Source organism: Triticum dicoccoides, chromosome 4A (assembly GCF_002162155.2).
Source record: "Triticum dicoccoides isolate Atlit2015 ecotype Zavitan chromosome 4A, WEW_v2.0, whole genome shotgun sequence".
Taxonomy (NCBI): domain Eukaryota; kingdom Viridiplantae; phylum Streptophyta; class Magnoliopsida; order Poales; family Poaceae; genus Triticum; species Triticum dicoccoides.
In genome coordinates, this window is record NC_041386.1 from 456556754 (window position 1) to 456578717 (window position 21964).

Below are 21964 nucleotides of genomic sequence, written 5' to 3' on the forward strand. Positions count from 1 at the left end.
ATGGCGGTCCATGGCACGATGGCCGCTGTGCGTGTTGACCCGGAGGAACACCTCGCCTCTGCCGCCGCCACCGACATGGTGCAGGCTCTGGCCCAGATGAAGTCCCCCAGCGACTACCCCCCATGACTTAGCAGGTAAGATCTGACCAGCTAAATCTTACCAATATCACTTGCAACGGCTATGATTTGTACGATTGATGTATTAAGCATGTTCGTGCCTTGTTTATTTCAGTACTACACACTGTGTGATGTTCAAATATTACCGTGTCTAGCTCAATTTCACCAATACCAGCAACAAACTTACAATACATGACTCAGGATATCACTAGAGATGCTGCCCATTTGCTATTTTAGTGGATGCTAACCCTGTTGCACTTAACATGCCTGCCCATGTACTTACGCAGGGTCATAACAGCCGGTGCTTTTGTTTGCCGTCGAGGTGAGTTGCATCCCATGTCTTACAGTATTTCACATAATTTGTGCAATTGCAGTTTAACTTCTACCCATTTACTGGTTGCCTATAGGTACACATGTCAGTGGCACTGATCCACGCTTCGGCCCGGAGGAACAGCTCGCCTCCGTCGTCGCTGACTTTGGGTGAGCTCTGGCCAAGATGAAGTGCCCCAACAACTACCTCTCAAGACTTACCAAGTATGTACTCACCAGTTCAATCTTACCAATACCAGTTGCAATTAATGGCTATGTTCTGTACGGTCGATGTATTAAGCATATTCTAGTAAACATGCCTAACACATTTTTGCTACTATCCCTACCTTTTTATAGACATCTGGGCCATTCTCTGCTCTGGCAGCACCTGCCTTGTGATGTTTAACTATGCCAATTGCATTTTTATCAGTACCGGTTTCAATATCTATTAAGCCTGTTGCACTTAACAGTTGAAATCATTTTTAAACAGTTGCATTTCAATGGCTAAAAACTTACAAACCATGACTTAGGATGTTGTTAAGCCTGTTGCAATTAACAGTTGTATCCATTTTTTAATCTGTCCATTTGCTACCATGCTACTCTCTGCAATGAAGATATACTAGAGATGCTGCCCCATTTGCTATTTTTGGTGGATGCTAACCCCGTTGTACTTAACATGCTTGTCCATGTACTTACGCAGGGTCATAACGGTCGATGTTGTTGTTTGCCGTCAAGGTTAGCTGCATCCCATGTCTTACAATATTTCACATCATTTGTGCAATTGCAGTCTAACTTCTACCATTTACTGATTGTCTGTAGGTACACATGTCAGTGGCACTGATCCAAGCTTCGACCCGGAGGAACAGCTCGCCTCCACCGCCGCTGACTTTGGGCGGGCTCTGGCCAAGATGAAGTGCCCTAGCAACTACCGCTCAGGACTTACCAAGTATGTACCCACCAGTTCAATCTTACCAATACTAGTTGCAATTAATGGTTATGTTTTGTACTGTCGATGTATTAAGCATGTTGTAGTAAACATGCCTAACACGTTTGAGCTATTTTCCCTACCGTTTTACAGACAACTGGGCCATTATCTACTCTGGCAGCACCTGCCCTGTGATGTTTAACTCTGCCAATTGCATTTTTATCAGTACCGGTTTCAATGGTCATTAAGCCTGTTGCAATTAACAGTTGTATCCATTTTTAAAGAGTTGTATTTCAATGGCTACAAACTTACAAAACATGAATTGGGATGTTGTTAAGCCTGTTGCAATTAACAGTTGTATCCATTTTCTAATTTGTCCCTTTGCTACTGTGCTACTCTTTCGAATTGAAGATATCATTACAGATGTTGTCGTTTTATTACCATTTGCTATTTTTGGTGGATGTTGTAGGGACCCGACCTCAGACGGTCAAGTCTCTGTGCTTCAGTGTCATCCCTGGATCAGTAATGCTGACACACACAGTACTCGAATGGTTTTATAACATAGTAGCAATCACACACTTATTACATCGATAGTCTCAAAAAGAGAACTTATTACAATAAATATGGCTTAAGGCCATCTAAGTAAGATAACAGCGGAAGTCTTGGAAGATAAAGTTAGTCCATCAACTCCAATGGCATAGCTGAGTGCACGACAAACGACCTAGCCCACCTTACTCTTCGTCTGAAAAGTCTGCAACATAATACGTTGCAGCCCAAAACGGGTCAGCACATGGACTATCCTGGCAATATAACACAGTAGAGCAAAGAACAAGTAAATGCTATCACTACATGCATATATGGTTGGTGGAGGCTCTATGGTTATAATGTTTTTGCGAAAAGCCATTTTCCCTACAACAAAGGAATATATTTTATTTAACTATCATGGTGGTTGTAACATTGAGAAGGTTCCTCCAACTCAATCCCAATTAAAGTAATCATTATCAACCCAACAAATTAATTTAGAGTGATGAGATCAAATCAATAATTCAAGTACCAGATACTCAAGTTGTCCATAACCGGGGACACAGCTAACCATGATTAGTTTGTACACTCTGTAGAGGTTTGCGCACTTTTCCCCACAACACTCGATCTCCTCTGTTGGATTTCTCGCACTACATGGTGTTTGAGAAACGGATGACCGAGACACAGTCTTTCGGAAGCATTAACTCTAACCCTGGGTAGACACTACCAACCTACATCCCCTACATCTGCTAGCCTACCACTGGAAGAGGTCATGCAACCTACTCAACTATGCTAGAGCCCATAATAGCTTGTGGCTGCACACGGAAGTTTCTAGCATGAATAATCTTATGATCCCTTTGAGCCTGGGTGGCGAACCGTAGGATGATCACACGGGTACTCCGGGATATCCTGGGACAACACTGGGTTCTCCAGGTGCCCGCAACCAATCCACCCAGATGTGTATTTAAGTAGCCACCTTATGTTAACCATTAATTAACAATCTCACATCTGTCATGGATACACTCAAACCCAATCCACGTCTACGAGCATAGCATGGCAATAAGCATAACGTAGGAGTAACTCCCAGGGTTTGATACTAAAAGGGTAATAGGTTCTACCTCATCATCTACTTCCCAAACCCACAAATTAAGAGATCCTACTCATGCAATGTTTAAGGGTTGAATCTAATGCATAAAAACTGGGTAAAAGGGATATGATCAAAGTGTTACTTACCTTGCTGACGATCCGCAAAACCTAGAGACTCATAGTAGCACGCTTTGCACTCCGGGAATTCTATCGCAAACAAACAAAAGCATACATAAGCACTCAACTAAAGGCACGGATAAAACTTAGATAAGAAGACCAGAAAGTTCAACTGAAGAACTCCGGTTTGCAAAAAGAATCAAATCAAACGGAGCAACGAAACTCAAACTACGAAAGAAACAAGATCCGTTTACTAATCTGGACTAAAGTGAAATTTTACAGTACCAAAATCTTCTTCAAGTTGGTTAAACAAAAAGAGGGCTTCGAGACAAAGATCTAGGCGCTTGTTTCACTTGATTTGGATAAACGAGCGAAAAGATAAACTAAAACGAAGATCAGGGCAGAAATCGCGATCGAAAATAATCGCGGAAAAACCCTGGAAAAAACAACAAGACGAACAGGCTAACGAACGAACGTTCGCTGTCTGCGGCTAACTGACGAACAGCGTTCATTAAAACGAACATATGGACGAACGTCTCCTATTTAACTAAACTGAGAAAAAACGAAAAGAAACTAAAAAAACTAGATCTAGGGTTTCGAAAAAAACTGACGGCTTTCCCGAGAAAACCGAGTCGGCGGCGGCGGCTACCTCGGCAACGGCGGGATCGGTGGCGGCGGGCGGCGGCTCCGCGAGGCGGCGGCGGTGGGGAACGGCAGCGGCGGCGCTAGGGTTTGCGGGGGCGGGGCCTCGGCCTTTAAAGGGCCGGCCGGGGTGAGGTGTTCGGGACAGACACGGCCTGTTAGGTCGGTTTACTTTTTTTAATAGTCCTGACGCGGAAAAACTAATAAAAGAAATACTAAACAGAGTCCAGAAATCTTGAAATAAATTTTCACAGTCCTCCAATAATATTGCAGACAAAGTGAACATTTATTTGGGCCACTAATGCAATTTTGAAAAACGCATATTTTCCTAATTCAAATAAAATAGCAATGAAAATCCAAATAAAATACTTATTTGATTTTAATAGTTTTCCTCCAACATTTCTTTATTTGGAGAATTCATTTTATCCCCTCTCTTTTATTTTTCATATTAGAAATATTTGAAGAGAAAAATAATTAAAACCAAATGATCCTCTTTTCAAAATTTGAGAAAAACTCAAATATGAAAATAACGAAATTCCCAACTCTCTCCGTGGGTCCTTAAGTTTCTTAGAATTTCTAGGATCAACCAAAATGCCATAAAATATGATATGCAATGATGACCTATGTATAACATTCCAAATTGAAACTTTGGGATGTTACAAACCTACCCCCCTTAAGATGAATCTTGTCCTCGAGATTCGGGTTGGCTAGAAAATAGGTGCGGGTGGTCCTTGCATAGGTCTTCCTCTCGTTCCCAGGTGGCTTCATCCTCGGCATGATGGCTCCATTGAACTTTGCAAAATTAGATAACCTTGCTACGTCTAACTCGGCTGGCAAACTCGAGAATCTTGACTAGTTTCTCCTCATAGGTCAGATCACTATCCAACTGAATTGCTTCCAGGGGCACTGTATCTCTCAGAGGAATATCGGCCATCTTTGCATGACACTTCTTCAACTGGGAAATGTGAAACACATCATGAACTCCTGACAGTCCTTCGGGTAGCTCCAACTTGTAAGCAACCTCTCCATATGTTCCAAAACTCGGTATGGTCCTACAAATCTCGGGGCTAACTTTCCCTTAACTCCAAAACGTTTAACTCCTTGCAGGGGTGACACGCGAACATATGCTCTGTCTCCGATTTCATAGAATACCTCCTTGCATTTTGAGTCTGCATAACTCTTCTGCCTGGACTGAGCTACCTTCAGTCTATCTCGAATCAACTTAACCTTCTCTTCGGACTCCTTTATTAAATCTGGTCCAAACAAGTGGCAGTCTCCAACTTCATCCCACATCAACGGCGTCCTGCACCTTCTTCCATACAAAGCTTCGAAAGGTGCCATCTTCAAACTGGCCTGGTAGCTATTGTTGTATGAGAACTCCGCGTAGGGCAAGTTATCATCCCAACTAGATCCATAATATAGCACACAAGCTCTCAACGTGTCCTCCAAAATCTTATTGACTCTCTTGGTCTGTCCATCTGTCTGCGGATGAAAAGTTGTACTGAATTCTAGCCTGGTGCCCATAGTCTGGTGCAGCTGGTGCCAAAACTTTGAAGTAAATTGTGTTCCTCTATCTGATACGATGGTCCTCGGAACTCCGTGCAGACATACGATCCTGGTCATGTATATCTTGGCCAACTTCGCACTAGTATAAGTGGTTTTCACTGGGATAAAGTGAGCTACTTTGGTCAGACGGTCCACTACTACCCAGATAGAATCATATCCCAATCGGGTCCTGGGTAATCCGGTGATAAAATCCATGCCAAGCTTATCCCACTTCCATTCGGGTATCAGCATAGGCTGTAGTAATCCTGCTGGCTTCTGATGTTCTACCTTCACTCTCTGACATACATCACATACGGCTAATACTCGGCAATGTCCTTTTTCATACCCGTCCACCAGAAACACTCCTTCAAATCCAAATACATCTTGGTGTTTCCGGGGTGTATCAAGTATGGCGAGTCGTGAGCCTCCTGAAGTATCAACTTCCCGATCTCCGCATTATTGGGCACGTAAACACGGTCCTCAAACCACAAGGGGTCGTGCTCATCCTCACGAAAACCTTTGGCCTTTCCTTTGCTCATCTTCTCCTTTATCTCAGCAATTTCCTTATCATCCTTCTGATCTTCTTGAATTTTTCCCAATAATGTCGACTGAACCTCCAATGCTGCAACAAAACCTCTAGGGACTATCTCCATACATAGCTCCCTGAGATCTTCAGCCAACTCCGTTGGCAATCCTCCACTTACGAGGGTATTGGCGTAACTCTTCCAGCTCAAAGCGTCTGCTACGACATTGGCCTTGCCTGGATGATAGTGCAACTTCATATCGAAATCCTTTATGAGCTCCAACCATCTCCTTTGCCTGAGATTCAACTCCTTCTGTGTGAAAATGTACTTCAAACTCTTATGATTCGTGTACACATCACAATGGTTCCCGATAAGAAAATGTCTCCAGGTTTTGAGTGCATGCACTACGGCTGCTAACTCCAAATCATGCGTGGCATAATTTAATTCATCCGATCGAAGCTGTCATGAGGCATACGAAACAACTCTTCCGTCTTGCATAAGTACACTTCCAAGTCCTAAGCAAGACGTGTCGCAATACACTTGGAAATCCCTACGTATATCTGGCAGAATCAGCACTAGGGCTGTAGTCAAACGTTTCTTCAACTCCTGAAAGCTTGCCTCACATTCATCTGTCCATTTGAACTTACTGTCCTTCTTCAACAGCTCTGTCATGGGCTTTGCAATCTTAGAGAAATTCTCAATGAATCTCCGATAATATCCCACGAGTCCTAGAAAACTGCAGATCTCTCCAACTGAGGTGGATGCCAACCACTCAGTGACTGACTGAACCTTAGTAGGGTCTACTACTATACCTTCTCCTGATATAACATGTCCAAGGAATCCAACTTCCTTCAACCAAAACTCACATTTGCTGAACTTGGCATATAACTGATGTTCCTTGAGCTTCTCGAGAACTAAACGCAAATGCTCCTTATGCTCCTCTTCATTCTTCGAGTATACCAAGATATCATCAATGAACACCACGACAAACTTATCCAAGAACTCCATAAATACTTTGTTCATCATGCTCATGAAATAGGCAGGGGCATTAGTCAATCCAAATGGCATAACCGTGTACTCATATAGCACGTACCTTGTGGTGAAAGCTGTCTTAGGTATATCATGTTCTTGAATCTTTAGCTGGTGGTACCCTGATCGCAGATCGATCTTGGAAAATACTTTAGCCCCTTGCAAATGGTCAAACAAATCATTGATCATCGGCAGTGGGTACTTGTTCTTGATCATCACTTCATTCAATGCGCGATAATCAACAACCATTCTCAGAGATCTATCCTTCTTCTCAACCAAGAGCACTGGGGCTCCCCATGCTGACGAACTTCGTCGAATGTAACCTTCCTCCAATAACTCCTTAATCTATTTCTTAATCTCCTCCAGATCATTTGCGGGCATCCGGTATGGTCTCTTTGATATTGGTCCGATGCCTGGCAATAACTCTATCAAAAACTCAATGTCTCGATCCGGGGGCATGCCTGGTAGTTCCTCTGGAAATACATCTGGGTAATCCTTCACTACAGGCACTTCTTCCTGAACAACTCCCATGAGGGAATTTACGTGAGTACTCTTAGGAGTATGCCTGGATACATGCTTAATCCTTTGTCCCTCTGGTGTGGTGAGTAGAATTGACCTACTGGTGCAATCAATGTTTCCTCCATACTTCCATAGCCAATCCATACCGAGTATCACATCCAATCCTTGTGATTCCAAAATTATAAGGTCTGAGGGGAAAACATGGCTACCAATGGTTAAGGGTAAACGATCGCACCATCGGCTGGCCATATACTCTGCACCGGGTGAGCTCACTAGCAAAGGTGTCCTAAGGGCTAGGGTGGGTAACTTAAACTTGTCCACAAATCCCCGTTAAATGTATGAATGCGATGCACCAGTATCAAAAAGAACAAGAGCGGTAAATGACTTAACCAAAAACTTACCGGTGACTGCATCTGGCTGCTGTTCAACCTCCTCCACATTCATGTGGTTCACTTGTCCCCTGTTTAAATGGTTGGGATTCTTCCCAGAGCTTCCATTGCCATTACCATTCTTTGCTTCAGAACATTCAGTGGCGTTGTCCAGTCTTCCCGCACTTGAAACAAGTAATGTGACTTAGATCCTTCTTGGCGGGCGTTGCTGGGTTAGAGCGGTTATGATTGTTGCTTGCTCCATTCCCGTTTCCATTCTTGGAGCCACTGTGGTTATGCGAACTTCCTCCATTGTGAGTATGGCCTCCATGGTTATGGGCAAATCCTCCCTAGTTCGGGGTGAAACGACGCTTCTGCTCAGCTCCTGAGTTGTACTTCCCTTGTCCATACTTCCTTTTGCGGCTCTCAATCTGCTGTTGCTTCCCTTCAATCATAAGAGCCTTGTCTACCAACTCTTGGTAGTTGTTGAATGTTGCCACCATCAACTGCATACTCATCTCATCATTCAGCCCTTCCATAAACTTCTCCTGTTTCGCGGCATCGGTGGCCACGTCATGTGGGGCATAACGGGCTAGCTTGCTAAACTCCTCCACGTACTACCCTACAGTACGGTTGCCCTCGCATAAGTTGCGAAAATCACGCTTCTTCATGATCATAGCTCCAGTCGAGACATGAGCAGTGCGGAATGCTTACTGAAATTGCTCCCAAGTAACATTGGCTATGGGGAAAGTGGCTGTGTAATTCTCCCACCATGCGGTTGCGGGTCTATCCAATTGGTGTGCGGCAAAATGCACCTTCTCAGCATCTGTGCAAGCGGCAGTGGTTAACTCCCTTCCAATTCTACGTAGCCAGTCATCCGCAACTATGGGCTCGGTGCTACTGGAAAACACCGATGGTTGTAACCTCAGAAAACGGGCTAAGTTGTCAACTGGAGGTGGTGGCGGTGGGTTGTTGTTGTTGTTGCCCTGATTCTAAACTAGCAACTGCATTAGTGTATTTTGATGCTGGATCAACTGAGAGAGCTCCGGTGGGAAGGCAAATCCGGGGTCACGTCTCGGAGGCATCTGATGGGTTTAGAGGGGAGAGATTAGAATAGAATGAGGTCTAATGAGAAAGCACTACCCATATGCACATGAGACAAACACAATCATTATCACTCCAAAACAAAATCAATCAAGGGCATACAATCGATCTAACTATCCTTACAGTGCTCGGACTACTAATATATACATGGGGGAATACTACTAATAATATGGTGGTCTACTAGAAATTATGATCGGTAGAAGACTCCATGATATCTGCTCCAGCTTCGTCTTCATAATCGTCATCACTGGGGTCATACTCGGTGTCGTCGATGATGATGTAGTCCTTGGGGTGGTCATCATCTCCTCCTGTCGCAGGGTCTCCCATGAATACTCCTAGCTTCCTTGTCTAGTCGTCATTCTTCTCCACTAGTATGATGATTTCCTCCTCGTATCCGTCGCATGTAGACTTTAGTTCCTCTTCCAGCTCCATGTTCCTAGTCATCAACTTCTTCAGATCTATCATGCTTGCGCACATCTTGTTCTCCTGACAAGGAATGTGATGATTTAACTCCTGGATGAAGGTTGCAATGGACCTGTCCCTCCTGGTGCTGACTATCTCACATTGCTCATCTCGGCACCCACATATCTGATAGATGGTGTCCTTAAGCTCCTTGTGATAAACTTCACCAATGCGTCCCATGGCGATGTGGGTTGCCATGCTCTTTCCTAGACTCCAGGTTGGTGCATCAAAGGAAAACTCTATGGGCTCCGTTACTGGCGTGAATGTCCTTCCTGGAACTTGAACTTGAATCATCGAACGCTCCTCTTCTGGTAGTGTGGCGGTGTAGGTCCTGGTGAAGCTTGGTATCCCAATGTTCAGGTACCTAGTGACTTCCTTCAAGTGTTGTCCAAAAGGCGTGTCTTCATCCGGCTGTGTAAACTTATTCCTCGTGTCCACCATCCTATAGTGTAGAAAATGGAGAGGAGTCAGAAATGAGTAGAGAAGAGTGACCTATGGCTCATCTTAGTGGTCGTGTCCTATATTCAGCGTGTGCTCTGATACCATCTTGTAGCGACCCGACCTCAGACGGTCAAGTCTCTATGCTTCAATGTCATCCCTGGATCGGTAATGCTGACACACACAGTACTCGAATGGTTTTATAACAGAGTAGCAATCACACACCTTTTACATCGATAGTCTCAAAAAGAGAACTTATTACAATAAATATGTCTTAAGGCCATCTAAATAAGATAACAGCGGAAGGCTTGGAAAATAAAGTGAGTCCATCAACCCCAAAGGCATAGCTGAGTGCACGACAAACAACCTAGCGCACCTTACTCTTTGTCTTAAAAGTCTGCAACATGATACGTTGCAGCCCGAAAGGGGTCAGCACATGGAATATGCTGGCAATATAACACAGTAGAGCAAAGAACTAGTAAATGCTATCACTACATGCATATATGGCTGGTGGAGGCTCTATGGTTATAATGTTTTTGCGAAAAGCCAATTTTTTCCTACAACAAAGGAATATATTTTATTTAACAATCATGGTGGTTGAAACATTGAGAAGGTTCCCCCAACTCGATCCCAATTAAAGTAATCATTATCAACCCAACAAATTAATTTAGAGTGATGAGATCAAATCAACAATTCAAGTACCAGATACTCAAGTTGTCCATAACCGGGGACACAGCTAACCATGATTAGTTTGTACACTCTGCAGAGGTTTGTGCACTTTTCCCCACAAGACTCGATTTCCTCCGTTGGATTTCTCGCACTACATGGTGTTTGAGAAATGGATGACCGAGACACAGTCTTTCGGAAGCATTAACTCTAACCCTGGGTAGACAGTACCAACCTACATCCCACTAGAAGAGGTCATGCAACCTACTCAACTATGCTAGAGCCCATAACAGCTTGTGGCTGCACACGGAAATTTCTAGCATGAATAATCTTATGATCCCTTTGAGCCTGGGTGGCGAACCGTAGGATGATCACACGGGTACTCCGGGATATCCTAGGACAACACTGGGTTCTCCAGGTGCCTGCAACCAATCCACCCAGATGTGTATTTAAGTAGCCACCTTATGTTAACCATTAATTAACAATATCACATCTGTCATGGATACACTCAAACCCAATCCACGTCTACGAGCATAGCATGGCAATAAGCATAACGTAGGAGTAACTCCCAGGGTTTGATAATAAAAGGGTAATAGGTTCTACCTCATCATCTACTTCCCAAATCCACAAATTAAGTGATCCTACTCATGCAATGTTTGAGGGTTGAAACTAATGCATAAAAACTGGGTAAAAGGGATATGATCAAAGTGTTACTTGCCTTGCAAACGATCCGCAAAACCTAGAGACTCGTAGTAGCACGCTTCGCACTCCGGGAATTCTATCGCAAACAAACAATAGCATACATAAGCACTCAACTAAAGGCACGGATAAAACTCAAATAAGAAGATCTAACCAGAAAGTTCAACTGAAAAACTCCGGTTTGCAAAAAGAATCAAATCAAACGGAGCAACGAAACTCAAACTTGGGAAGAAACAATATCCGTTTACTAATCTGGACTAAAGTCAAATTTTACAATACAAAAATCTTGTTCAAGTTGGTTAAACAGAAACAGGGCTTCGATACGAAGATCTAGGCACTTGTTTCACCTGATTTGGATAAACGAGCGAAAAGATAAACTAAAACGAAGATCAGGGCAAAAATCGCCATCGAAAATAATCGCAGAAAAACCCTGGAAAAAACGAGACGAACAGGCTAACGAACGAACGTTCGCTATATGCGGCTAATTGACAAACAACGTTCGTTAAAATGAACGTACAGATGAACGTCCGCTATTTAACCAAACCGAAAAAAACCGAACCGAAACTAAAAAAACTAGATCTAGGGTTTCGAAAAAAACCGACGGTTTTCCCGAGAAAATCGAGTCAGTGGCGGCGGCTACCTCGGCAACGGCGGGATCGGTTGCGGCGAGCGGTGGCTCCGCGGGGCGGCAGCGGTGGGGAACGGCGGCGGCGGTGCTAGGGTTTGCGGGGGCGGGGCGGCTGGGCTGACGGGGAGAGGCCTCGGCCTTTAAAGGGCCGGCCGGGGCGAGGTGTCCGGGACGGACACGGCCCGTTAGGTCGGTTTACTTTTTCTTTTTTCTTTTTTTAAATAATCTTGACGCAGAAAAACTAATAAAAGGAATACTAAATGGAGTCCAAAAATCTTGAAATAAATTTTCACGGTCCTCTAATAATATTGCGGACAATATGAACATTTATTTGGGAATCTAATGCAATTTTGAAAAACACATATTTTTCCTAATTCAAATAAAATAGCAATAAAAGTCCAAATAAAATACTTATTTGATTTTAATATTTTTCCTACAATATTTCTTTATTTGGAGAAGTCATTTTATCCCCTCTCTTTTATTTTTCATATTAGAAATATTTGAAGAGAAAAATAATTAAAACCAAATGATCCTCTTTTCAAAATTTGAGAAAAACTCAAATATGAAAATAACGAAATTACCAACTCTCTTCGTGGGTCCTTGAGTTGCTTAGAATTTCTAGGATCAACCAAAATGCAATAAAATATGATATGCAATGATGACCTATGTATAACATTACAAATTGAAAATTTGGGATGTTATAGATGTTAACCCTGTCGTAGTTAACATTGGCTTTCCATGTACTTACACAGGGATATAATGGGCGATGTTGTTGTTTGCCGTAGAGGTTAGCTGCATCCCATGTCTTATACATCATCTATTCCTAAATATAAGTATTTTTAGAGATTCCAATATAGACTACAAAATGAGTGAATCTAGATTATGATAAACTATATCTATAATTATATATACATCCGTATATAGTTCATATTGAAATCTCAAAAAAATACTTTGTACTTAGAAACATAGGTAGTTGTATTTTACATCATTTGTGCAATCTCAGTTTAGCTTCTAACATTTACTGGTTGCTTGTAGGTACATATATGAGGGGTACTGATCCACGCTTCGATCCCTTTTGCGTATGGGGCAATGAGATATTCATGAACAAGCGTCAAGTGAGGAAACTAAGAAAGATTGTTAGGCAAAAGAAACGGGTTATTGGAATTAAGATCTTTATTTACACTTTGTCAAAGACAACAGTGAACTTTAGGATGGTAAGTAATGTGTTGCCTTTTCCCCCTGCCCACAACAAGTTACTCTATTAGACCTCAGTATCTGATATTTTTCTCTTTTCAGTGGTTTCTGAAACTATTTACTGATGATTACCTTGCAAACTACATGACCGGAGTGGAGGCAACTAAGGTTAAAGTATATAATTCATGCTACCATGATAATGCTCTAGAAGTCTTCCTAGAGGCGGTGAAGGATGGGCGGGCGATCGTCACAAGGGGTTGGACAAAAGTGGTTCGTGCCTATGGCATGCAGGAAGGCACATTATGGGCATTCCGCTTCTTTAACACTGTCGGCAGTCAAAATGATTTACACTTGTCTCTTCACCTTTACCGCCTTTAAATATTGCAGTTCATCATAGTTAATTGATGCCTAATCATGTAATTGCTGAACATATTTTACTAGCAATTTTATTTATGGATTCGTTGTTGAACCATTGTGTTGAGAATTTGAATTGCACGTTTCGTATTTCAAAATTTCCAATTAGAATAATAAACTACAGGCAAAAATAAAAATAGAACAGGCGGTCATGGACCTTTGCAAATGGTTCTAGCAGTAAAAGCGCTTGCGATGGATAGCCCAATGCCACACAGTTTTATACATCAAATCGTGTGTGATGTAGTTAATGAAAGCAAACAGTTAACCAAGGCAGAGTGTGTGTGATAGTTACACCTTTCACACACGAGCGTATACATAAAACCGTGTGGGATGTACACCCGAACAGAAATGTTTTCCCTGGATTGACTGTGTGGGATGTACAAAAGAATGGAAATGTATTCCTTGGATTGACTGTGTGTGATATACATACGAACGGAAATGTTTTTCTGGGATTCACCATGTGGGATGTACATACCTACGGAAATGATTTCTGGGATTCACCGTGTGGGATGTACATACCTATGGAAATGATTTCTGGGATTCACCGTGTGGGATGTACATACCTACGGAAATGATTTCTGGGATTCACCGTGTGGGATGTACAAACCTACGGAAATGATTTCTGGGATTCACCGTGCGGGATGTACATACCTACGGAAATGAATGGGTTTCGAAGCCTCTCCCGATCGCACATGGACCCAGCCTGGGTCCCAGGAGGGCCTATCCCCGATGATTTCTGGGTCGTGTGGGAAGGACACCCTATCGCACACACTCACTTGGCGACGGTTCCAAATGTCGTTGCAGAAAGGGGTTTTAAACCGTTTGTTTAGGACTGACGTGCACCAGTGCTTAATAGCACTTTCATTGTCACAAAGCAATGGAGCATGTTTCACATAGATCCCATAATATTTAAGAGTTTGGGTCATCCAAAGTAATTGATCACAACATGAACCGGCGGCCACGTATTCCGCTTCGGCGGTAGATAAGGATACCGAGTTTTGTTTCTTGGAGGACCAATACACAAGAGATCTACCAAGAAATTAACAAGTACCCGAAGTGGGCTTTCTATCAACCTTGTCTCCGGCATAGTCCGAGTCAAAATAGCCAACAAGATCAAAAGAAGACCTCTTAGGATACCAAATGCCAAAATTTGGTGTATGAATTAAGTATCTCACTATCCTTTTCACAGCCTTAAGATGACATTCTTTGGGGGCCACTTGATATCGTGCACACATGCACACACTTAGCATAATATCAGGATGGGAGGCACATAGATATAACAATGAACCAATCATAGAGCGATAAACCTTTTGGTCAACCGGCTCGCCATCCTTGGTCAAGTCAAGATGTCCACTAGTAGGCATGGGTGTATTCATACCTTTGCATTCTTGCATGTTGAACTTCTTGAATAGGTCCGTGGTATACTTTGTTTGGGAAACAAAGGTACCCTCCTTAGTTTGCTTGATTTTCAAACCAAGAAAGAACTTGAGTTCACTCATCATAGACATCTCAAACTTCTCCGACATTAGCTTTCCAAACGTTTCACTAAAATGAGGGTTAGTTGAACCAAATATGATGTCATCAACATAAATTTGTCACACAAATAATTCACCATTAACCCTTTTACTAAAAATAGTAGAATCATTTTTCCCAATCTCAAAGCCTTTTTCAATAAGGAACTTGGTCAAGCATTTATACCACGCTCTAGGAGCTTGTTTAAGACCATAAAGAGCTTTGTGAAGTTTGTAGACATGGTCGGGTTTCTTAGGATTAACAAAGCCGGGAGGTTGTTTAACATAAACTTCCTCCTCAATTTCACCATTTAGAAAAGCACTTTTAATGTCCATTTGGTACAAGGTAATATCATGGTGATTTGCATAGGCAAGTAAGATGCGGATGGACTCAAGTCTAGCAACATGGGCATATGTCTCACCATAGTCCATACCTTCGACTTGAGTGTAGCCTTGGGCGACAAGACGTGCTTTGTTGCGAACGACTTGTCCATCTTCGTCTTGCTTGTTGTGAAACACCCATTTGGTACCGATGATGTTGTCAGGCTTCTCGACCAATGTCCACACTTGGTTCCTCTCAAAGTAGTGTATCTCTTCATGCATGGCATTTATACAATCCGGATCTTCCAATTCTTCTTCAACCTTCATAGGTTCAATGCTAGAGATGAATGAATAATGTTCACAAAAATTTGCCAAATGAGTTTTAGAGCAAGTGATTCTCCCGGTTTGGATATCATTGAAGATTTGCTCGACTGGATGGTCTCTTGTGACTCTTGCTCTAACTCATGAGAGCTTTTCTTGTGTTGGGGTGGAACATCTTCTTCATCATCTTATTCTTCCTCTTGGCCTTCTTCGTTGTTGACATTGTCGTTCTCTTGTCGGGGTGGAGACGGAGGTTGATGAGGTGCATCTTGGTGCACTTCCTCGTTTTCTTCATCTTGGCATGTCCCACTTGTGGATGCCTCCATGTCAACTCTTGGTTCACCTTGTCGTGAGGTAGAAGCTTCCACCTGGACAGACGAGGTACTCTCCTTCACCTCCGTTGGACGAATCTTGTGTTAGGGAACGCAGTAATTTCAAAATTTTCATACGCACACGCAAGATCATGGTGATGCATAGCAATGAGAGGGGAGAGTATCATCTACGTACCGTCGTAGACCGTAAGCGGAAGCGTTATGATAACACGGTTGATGTAGTCGCATGTCTTCACGATCGACCGATCTAGTACCGAAGATACGGCACCTTCACGATCTGCACACGTTCGGCTCGGTGACGTCCCGCGTGAAGGAAATATGCCCTAGAGGCAATAATAAAGTTATTATTTATTTCCTTATATCATGATAAATGTTTATTATTCATGCTAGAATTGTATTAACCGGAAACGTAATACTTGTGTGAATACATAGATAAACAAAGTGTCACTAGTATGCCTCTACTTGACTAGCTCATTAATCGAAGATGGTTATGTTTCCTAACCATAGACATGAGTTGTCATTTGATTAATGGGATCACATCATTAGGAGAATGATGTGATTGACATGACCCATTCCATTAGCTTAGCACCCGATCGTTTAGTATGTAGCTATTGCTTTCTTCATGACTTATACATGTTCCTATTACTATGAGATTATGCAACTCTCGTTTACCGGAGGAACACTTTGTGTGCTACCAAACGTCACAACGTAACTGGGTGATTATAAAGGTGCTCTACAGGTGTCTCCAAAGGTACATGTTGGGTTGGCGTATTTCGAGATTAGGATTTGTCGCTCCGATTGTCGGAGAGGTATCTCTGGGCCCTCTCGGTAATACACATCACTTAAGCCTTGCAAGCAATGCAACTAATAAGTTAGTTGCAAGATGATGTATTACAGAACGAGTAAAGAGACTTGCCGGTAACGATGTTGAACTAGGTATTGAGATACCAACGATCGAATGTCAGGCAAGTAACATACCGATGACAAAGGGAACAACGTATGTTGTTATGCGGTCTGACCGATAAAGATCTTCGTAGAATATGTAGGAACCAATATGAGCATCCAGGTTCTACTATTGGTTATTGACCGGAGACGTGTCTCGGTCATGTCTACATTGTTCTCGAACCCGTAGGGTCCGCACGCTTAACGTTACGATGATAGTTTCATTATGAGTTTATATATTTTGATGTACCGAAGGTTGTTCGGAGTCCCGGATGTGATCACGGACTTGACGAGGAGTCTTGCAATGGTCGAGACATAAAGATCGATATATTGGACGACTATATTTGGACACCGGAAAGGTTCCGGGTAAGATTGGGACAATACAGGATCACCGGGAGGTTATCGGAACCCCCCGGGAGGTATATGGGCCTTATTGGGCCTTAGTGAAAGGAGGGGAAAGGAGCAACGGAGGGGGCGCCCCCCCCCTCCCAAGCCCAATCCGAATTGGGAGGGGGGACGGCCCCCCCTTTCCTTCCTCCCTCCTTCCTCTTCCTTCCCTCTCCTACTCCTAATAGGAAAAAGGGGAGTCCTACTCCCGGTGGGAGTTGGACTCCCCCCCTTGGGCGTGCCACCCTCCTTGGCCGGCCCCCTCCTCCACTCCTTTATATATGGGGGCAGGGGCACCCCAGAGACACAACAATTGATCATTGATCTCTTAGCCGTGTGCGGTGCCCCCCTCCACCATAATCCTCGATAATATTGTAGCGGTGCTTAGGCGAAGCCCTGCGACGGTAGAACATCAAGATCGTCACCACGCCGTCGTGCTGACGGAACTCATCCCCGACACTTTGCTGGATCGGGGTCCGGGGATCGTCATCGAGCTGAACGTGTGCAAAAACTCGGAGGTGTCGTAGTTTCGGTGCTTGATCGGTCGGGCCGTGAAGACGTACGACTACATCAACCGCATTGTTATAACGCTTCCGCTTCCGGTCTATGAGGGTACGTAGACAACACTCTCCCCTCTCGTTGTTGTGCATCACCATGATCTTGCGTGTGCGTAGGAAAAATTTTGAAATTACTATGTTCCCCAACAGTGGCATCAGAGCCTAGGTTTTATGTGTTGATGTTATATGCACGAGTAGAACACAAGTGAGTTGTGGGCGATATAAGTCATACTGCCTACCAGCATGTCATACTTTGGTTCGGCGGTATTGTTGGATGAAGCGGCCCGGACCGACATTACGCGTACGCTTACGCGAGACTGGTTCTACCAACGTGCTTTGCACACAGGTGGCTGGCGGGTGTCAGTTTCTCCAACTTTAGTTGAACCGAGTGTGGCTACGCCCGGTCCTTGAGAAGGTTAAAACAGCACCAACTTGACAAACTATCGTTGTGGTTTTTGATGCGTAGGTAAGATTGGTTCTTGCTAAGCCCGTAGCAGCCACGTAAAACTTGCAACAAACAAAGTAGAGGACGTCTAACTTGTTTTTGCAGGGCATGTTGTGATGTGATATGGTCAAGGCATGATGCTAAATTTTATTGTATGAGATGATCATATTTTATAACCAAGTTATCGGCAACTGGCAGGAGCCATATGGTTGTCGCTTTATTGTATGCAATGCAATCGCCCTGTAATGCTTTACTTTATCACTAAGCGGTATCGATAGTCGTAGAAGCATAAGATTGGCGAGACGACAACGATGCTATGATGGAGATCAAGGTGTCGCGCCGGTGACGATGGTGATCATGACAATGCTTCGGAGATGGAGATCACAAGCACAAGATGATGATGGCCATATCACATCACTTATATTGATTGAATGTGATGTTTATCTTTTATGCATCTTATCTTGCTTTGATTGACGGTAGCATTATAAGATGATCTCTCACTAAATTTCAAGATAAAAGTGTTCTCCCTGAGTATGCACCGTTGCCAAAGTTCGTCGTGCCCAGACACCACGTGATGATCGGGTGTGATAAGCTCTACGTCCATCTATAATGGGTGCAAGCCAGTTTTGCACACACAGAATACTCAGGTTAAACTTGACGAGCCTAGCATATGCAGATATGGCCTCGGAACATTGAGACCGAAAGGTCGAGCGTGAATCATATAGTAGATATGATCAACATAGTGATGTTCACCATTGAAAACTAATCCATTTCACGTGATGATCGGTTATGGTTTAGTTGATTTGGATCACGTGATCACTTAGAAGATTAGAGGGATGTCTTCCTAAGTGGGAGTTCTTAAGTAATATGATTAATTGAACTTAAATTTATCATGAACTTAGTACCTGATAGTATCTTGCTTGTTTATGTTTGATTGTAGATAGATGGCACGTGATGTTGTTCCGTTGAATTTTAATGCGTTCCTTGAGAAAGCAAAGTTGAAAGATGATGGTAGAAATTATACGGACTGTGTCCGTAACTTGAGGATTATCCTCATTGCTGCACAGAAGAATTACGTCCTGGAAGCACCGTTGGGTGCCAGGCCTGCTGCTGATGCAACTGATGACGTTAAGAACGTCTGGCAGAGCAAAGCTGATGACTACTCGATAGTTCAATGTGCCATGCTTTATGGCTTAGAACCGGGTCTTCAACGACGTTTTGAACGTCATGGAGCATATGAGATGTTCCAGGAGTTGAAGCTAATATTTCAAGCAAATGCCCGGATTGAGAGATATGAAGTCTCCAATAAGTTCTATAGCTGCAAGATGGAGGAGAACAGTTCTGTCAGTGAGCACATACTCAAAATGTCTGGGTATAATAATCACTTGATTCAACTGGGAGTTAATCTTCCGGATGATTGCGTCATTGACAGAATTCTCCAATCACTTCCGCCTAGCTACAAGAGCTTCGTGATGAACTATAATATGCAAGGGATGGATAAGACAATTCCCGAGCTCTTCGCAATGCTAAAAGCTGCGGAGGTAGAAATCAAGAAGGAGCATCAAGTGTTGATGGTCAACAAGACCACTAGTTTCAAGAAAAAGGGCAAGGGGAAGAAGAAGGGGAACTTCAAGAAGAACAGCAAGCAAGTTGCTGCTCAGGAGAGGAAACCCAAGTCTGGACCTAAGCCTGAAACTGAGTGCTTCTACTGCAAGCAGACTGGTCACTAGAAGTGGAACTGCCCCAAGTATTTGGCGGATAAGAAGGATGGCAAGGTGAACAAAGTTATATGTGATATACATGTCATTGATGTGTACCTTACTAGAGCTCGCAGTAGCACCTGGGTATTTGATATTGGTTCTGTTGCTAATATTTGCAACTCGAAACAGGGACTACGGATTAAGCGAACACTGGCGAAGGACAAGGTGACGATGCGCGTGGGAAATGGTTCCAAAGTCGATGTGATCGCGGTCGGCACGCTACCTCTACATCTACCATCAGGATTAGTATTAGACCTAAATAATTGTTATTTGGTGCCAGCGTTGAGCATGAACATTATATCTGGATCTTGTTTGATGCGAGACGGTTATTCATTTAAATCAGAGAATAATGGTTGTTCTATTTATATGAGTAATATCTTTTATGGTCATGCACCCTTGAAGAGTGGTCTATTTTTGATGAATCTCGATATTAGTGATACACATATTCATAATGTTGAAGCCAAAAGATGTAGAGTTGATAATGATAGTGCAACTTATTTGTGGCACTACCGTTTAGGTCATATCGGTGTAAAGCACATAAAGAAACTCCATACTGATGGACTTTTGGAACCACTTGATTATGAATCACTTGGTACTTGCGAACCGTGCCTCATGGACAAGATGACTAAAACGCCGTTCTCCGGTACTATGGAGAGAGCAACAGATTTGTTGGAAATCATACATACAGATGTATGTGGTCCAATGAATGTTGAAGCTCGTGGCGGATATCGTTATTTTCTCACCTTCACAGATGATTTAAGCAGATATGGGTATATCTACTTAATGAAACATAAGTCTGAAACATTTGAAAAGTTCAAAGAATTTCAGAGTGAAGTTGAAAATCATCGTAACAAGAAAATAAAGTTTCTACGATCTGATCGTGGAGGAGAATATTTGAGTTACGAGTTTGGTTTACATTTGAAACAATGTGGAATAGTTTCGCAACTCATGCCACCCGGAACACCACAGCGTAATGGTGTGTCTGAACGTCGTAATCGTACTTTACTTGATATGGTGCGATCTATGATGTCTCTTACAGATTTACCGCTATCATTTTGTGGTTATGCTTTAGAGACGGACGCATTCACGTTAAATAGGGCACCATCAAAATCCATTGAGACGACACCTTATGAACTATGGTTTGGCAAGAAACCAAAGTTGTCGTTTCCGAAAGTTTGGGGCTACGATGCTTATGTGAAAAAGCTTCGACCTGATAAGCTCGAACCCAAATCGGAGAAATGTGTCTTCATAGGATACCCGAAGGAGACTATTGGTTACACCTTCTATCACAGATCCGAAGGCAAGACATTTGTTGCTAAGAATGGATCCTTTCTAGAGAAGGAGTTTCTCTCGAAAAAAGTGAGTGGGAGGAAAGTAGAACTTGATGAGGTAACTGTACCTGCTCCCTTATTGGAAAGTAGTACATCACAGAAACCGGTTTCTGTGACACCTACACCAATTAGTGAGGAAGCTAATGATGATGATCATGAAACTTGAGAACAAGTTACTACTGAACCTCGTAGATCAAGCAGAGTAAGATCCAAACCAGAGTGGTACGGTAATCCTATTCTGGAAGTCATGCTACTAGATCATGATGAACCTATGAACTATGAAGAAGCAATGTTGAGCCCAGATTCCGCAAAATGGCTTGAAGCCATGAAATCTGAGATGGGATCCATGTATGAGAACAAAGTGTGGACTTTGGTTGACTTGCCAAATGATCGGCAAGTAATTGAAAATAAATGGATCTTCAAGAAGAAGACTGACGCTGACGGTAATGTTACTGTCTACAAAGCTCGACTTGTTGCAAAAGGTTTTCGACAAGTTCAAGGAATTGACTACGATGAGACCTTCTCACCCGTAGCGATGCTTAAATCTGTCCGAATCATGTTAGTAATTGCCGCATTTTATGATTATGAAATTTGGCAGATGGATGTCAAAACTGCATTCCTGAATGGATGTCTGGAAGAAGAGTTGTATATGATGCAGCCGGAAGGTTTTGTCGATTCAAAAGGAGCTAAAAAAGTGTGCAAGCTCCAGCGATCCATTTATGAACTGGTGCAAGCATCTCGGAGTTGGAA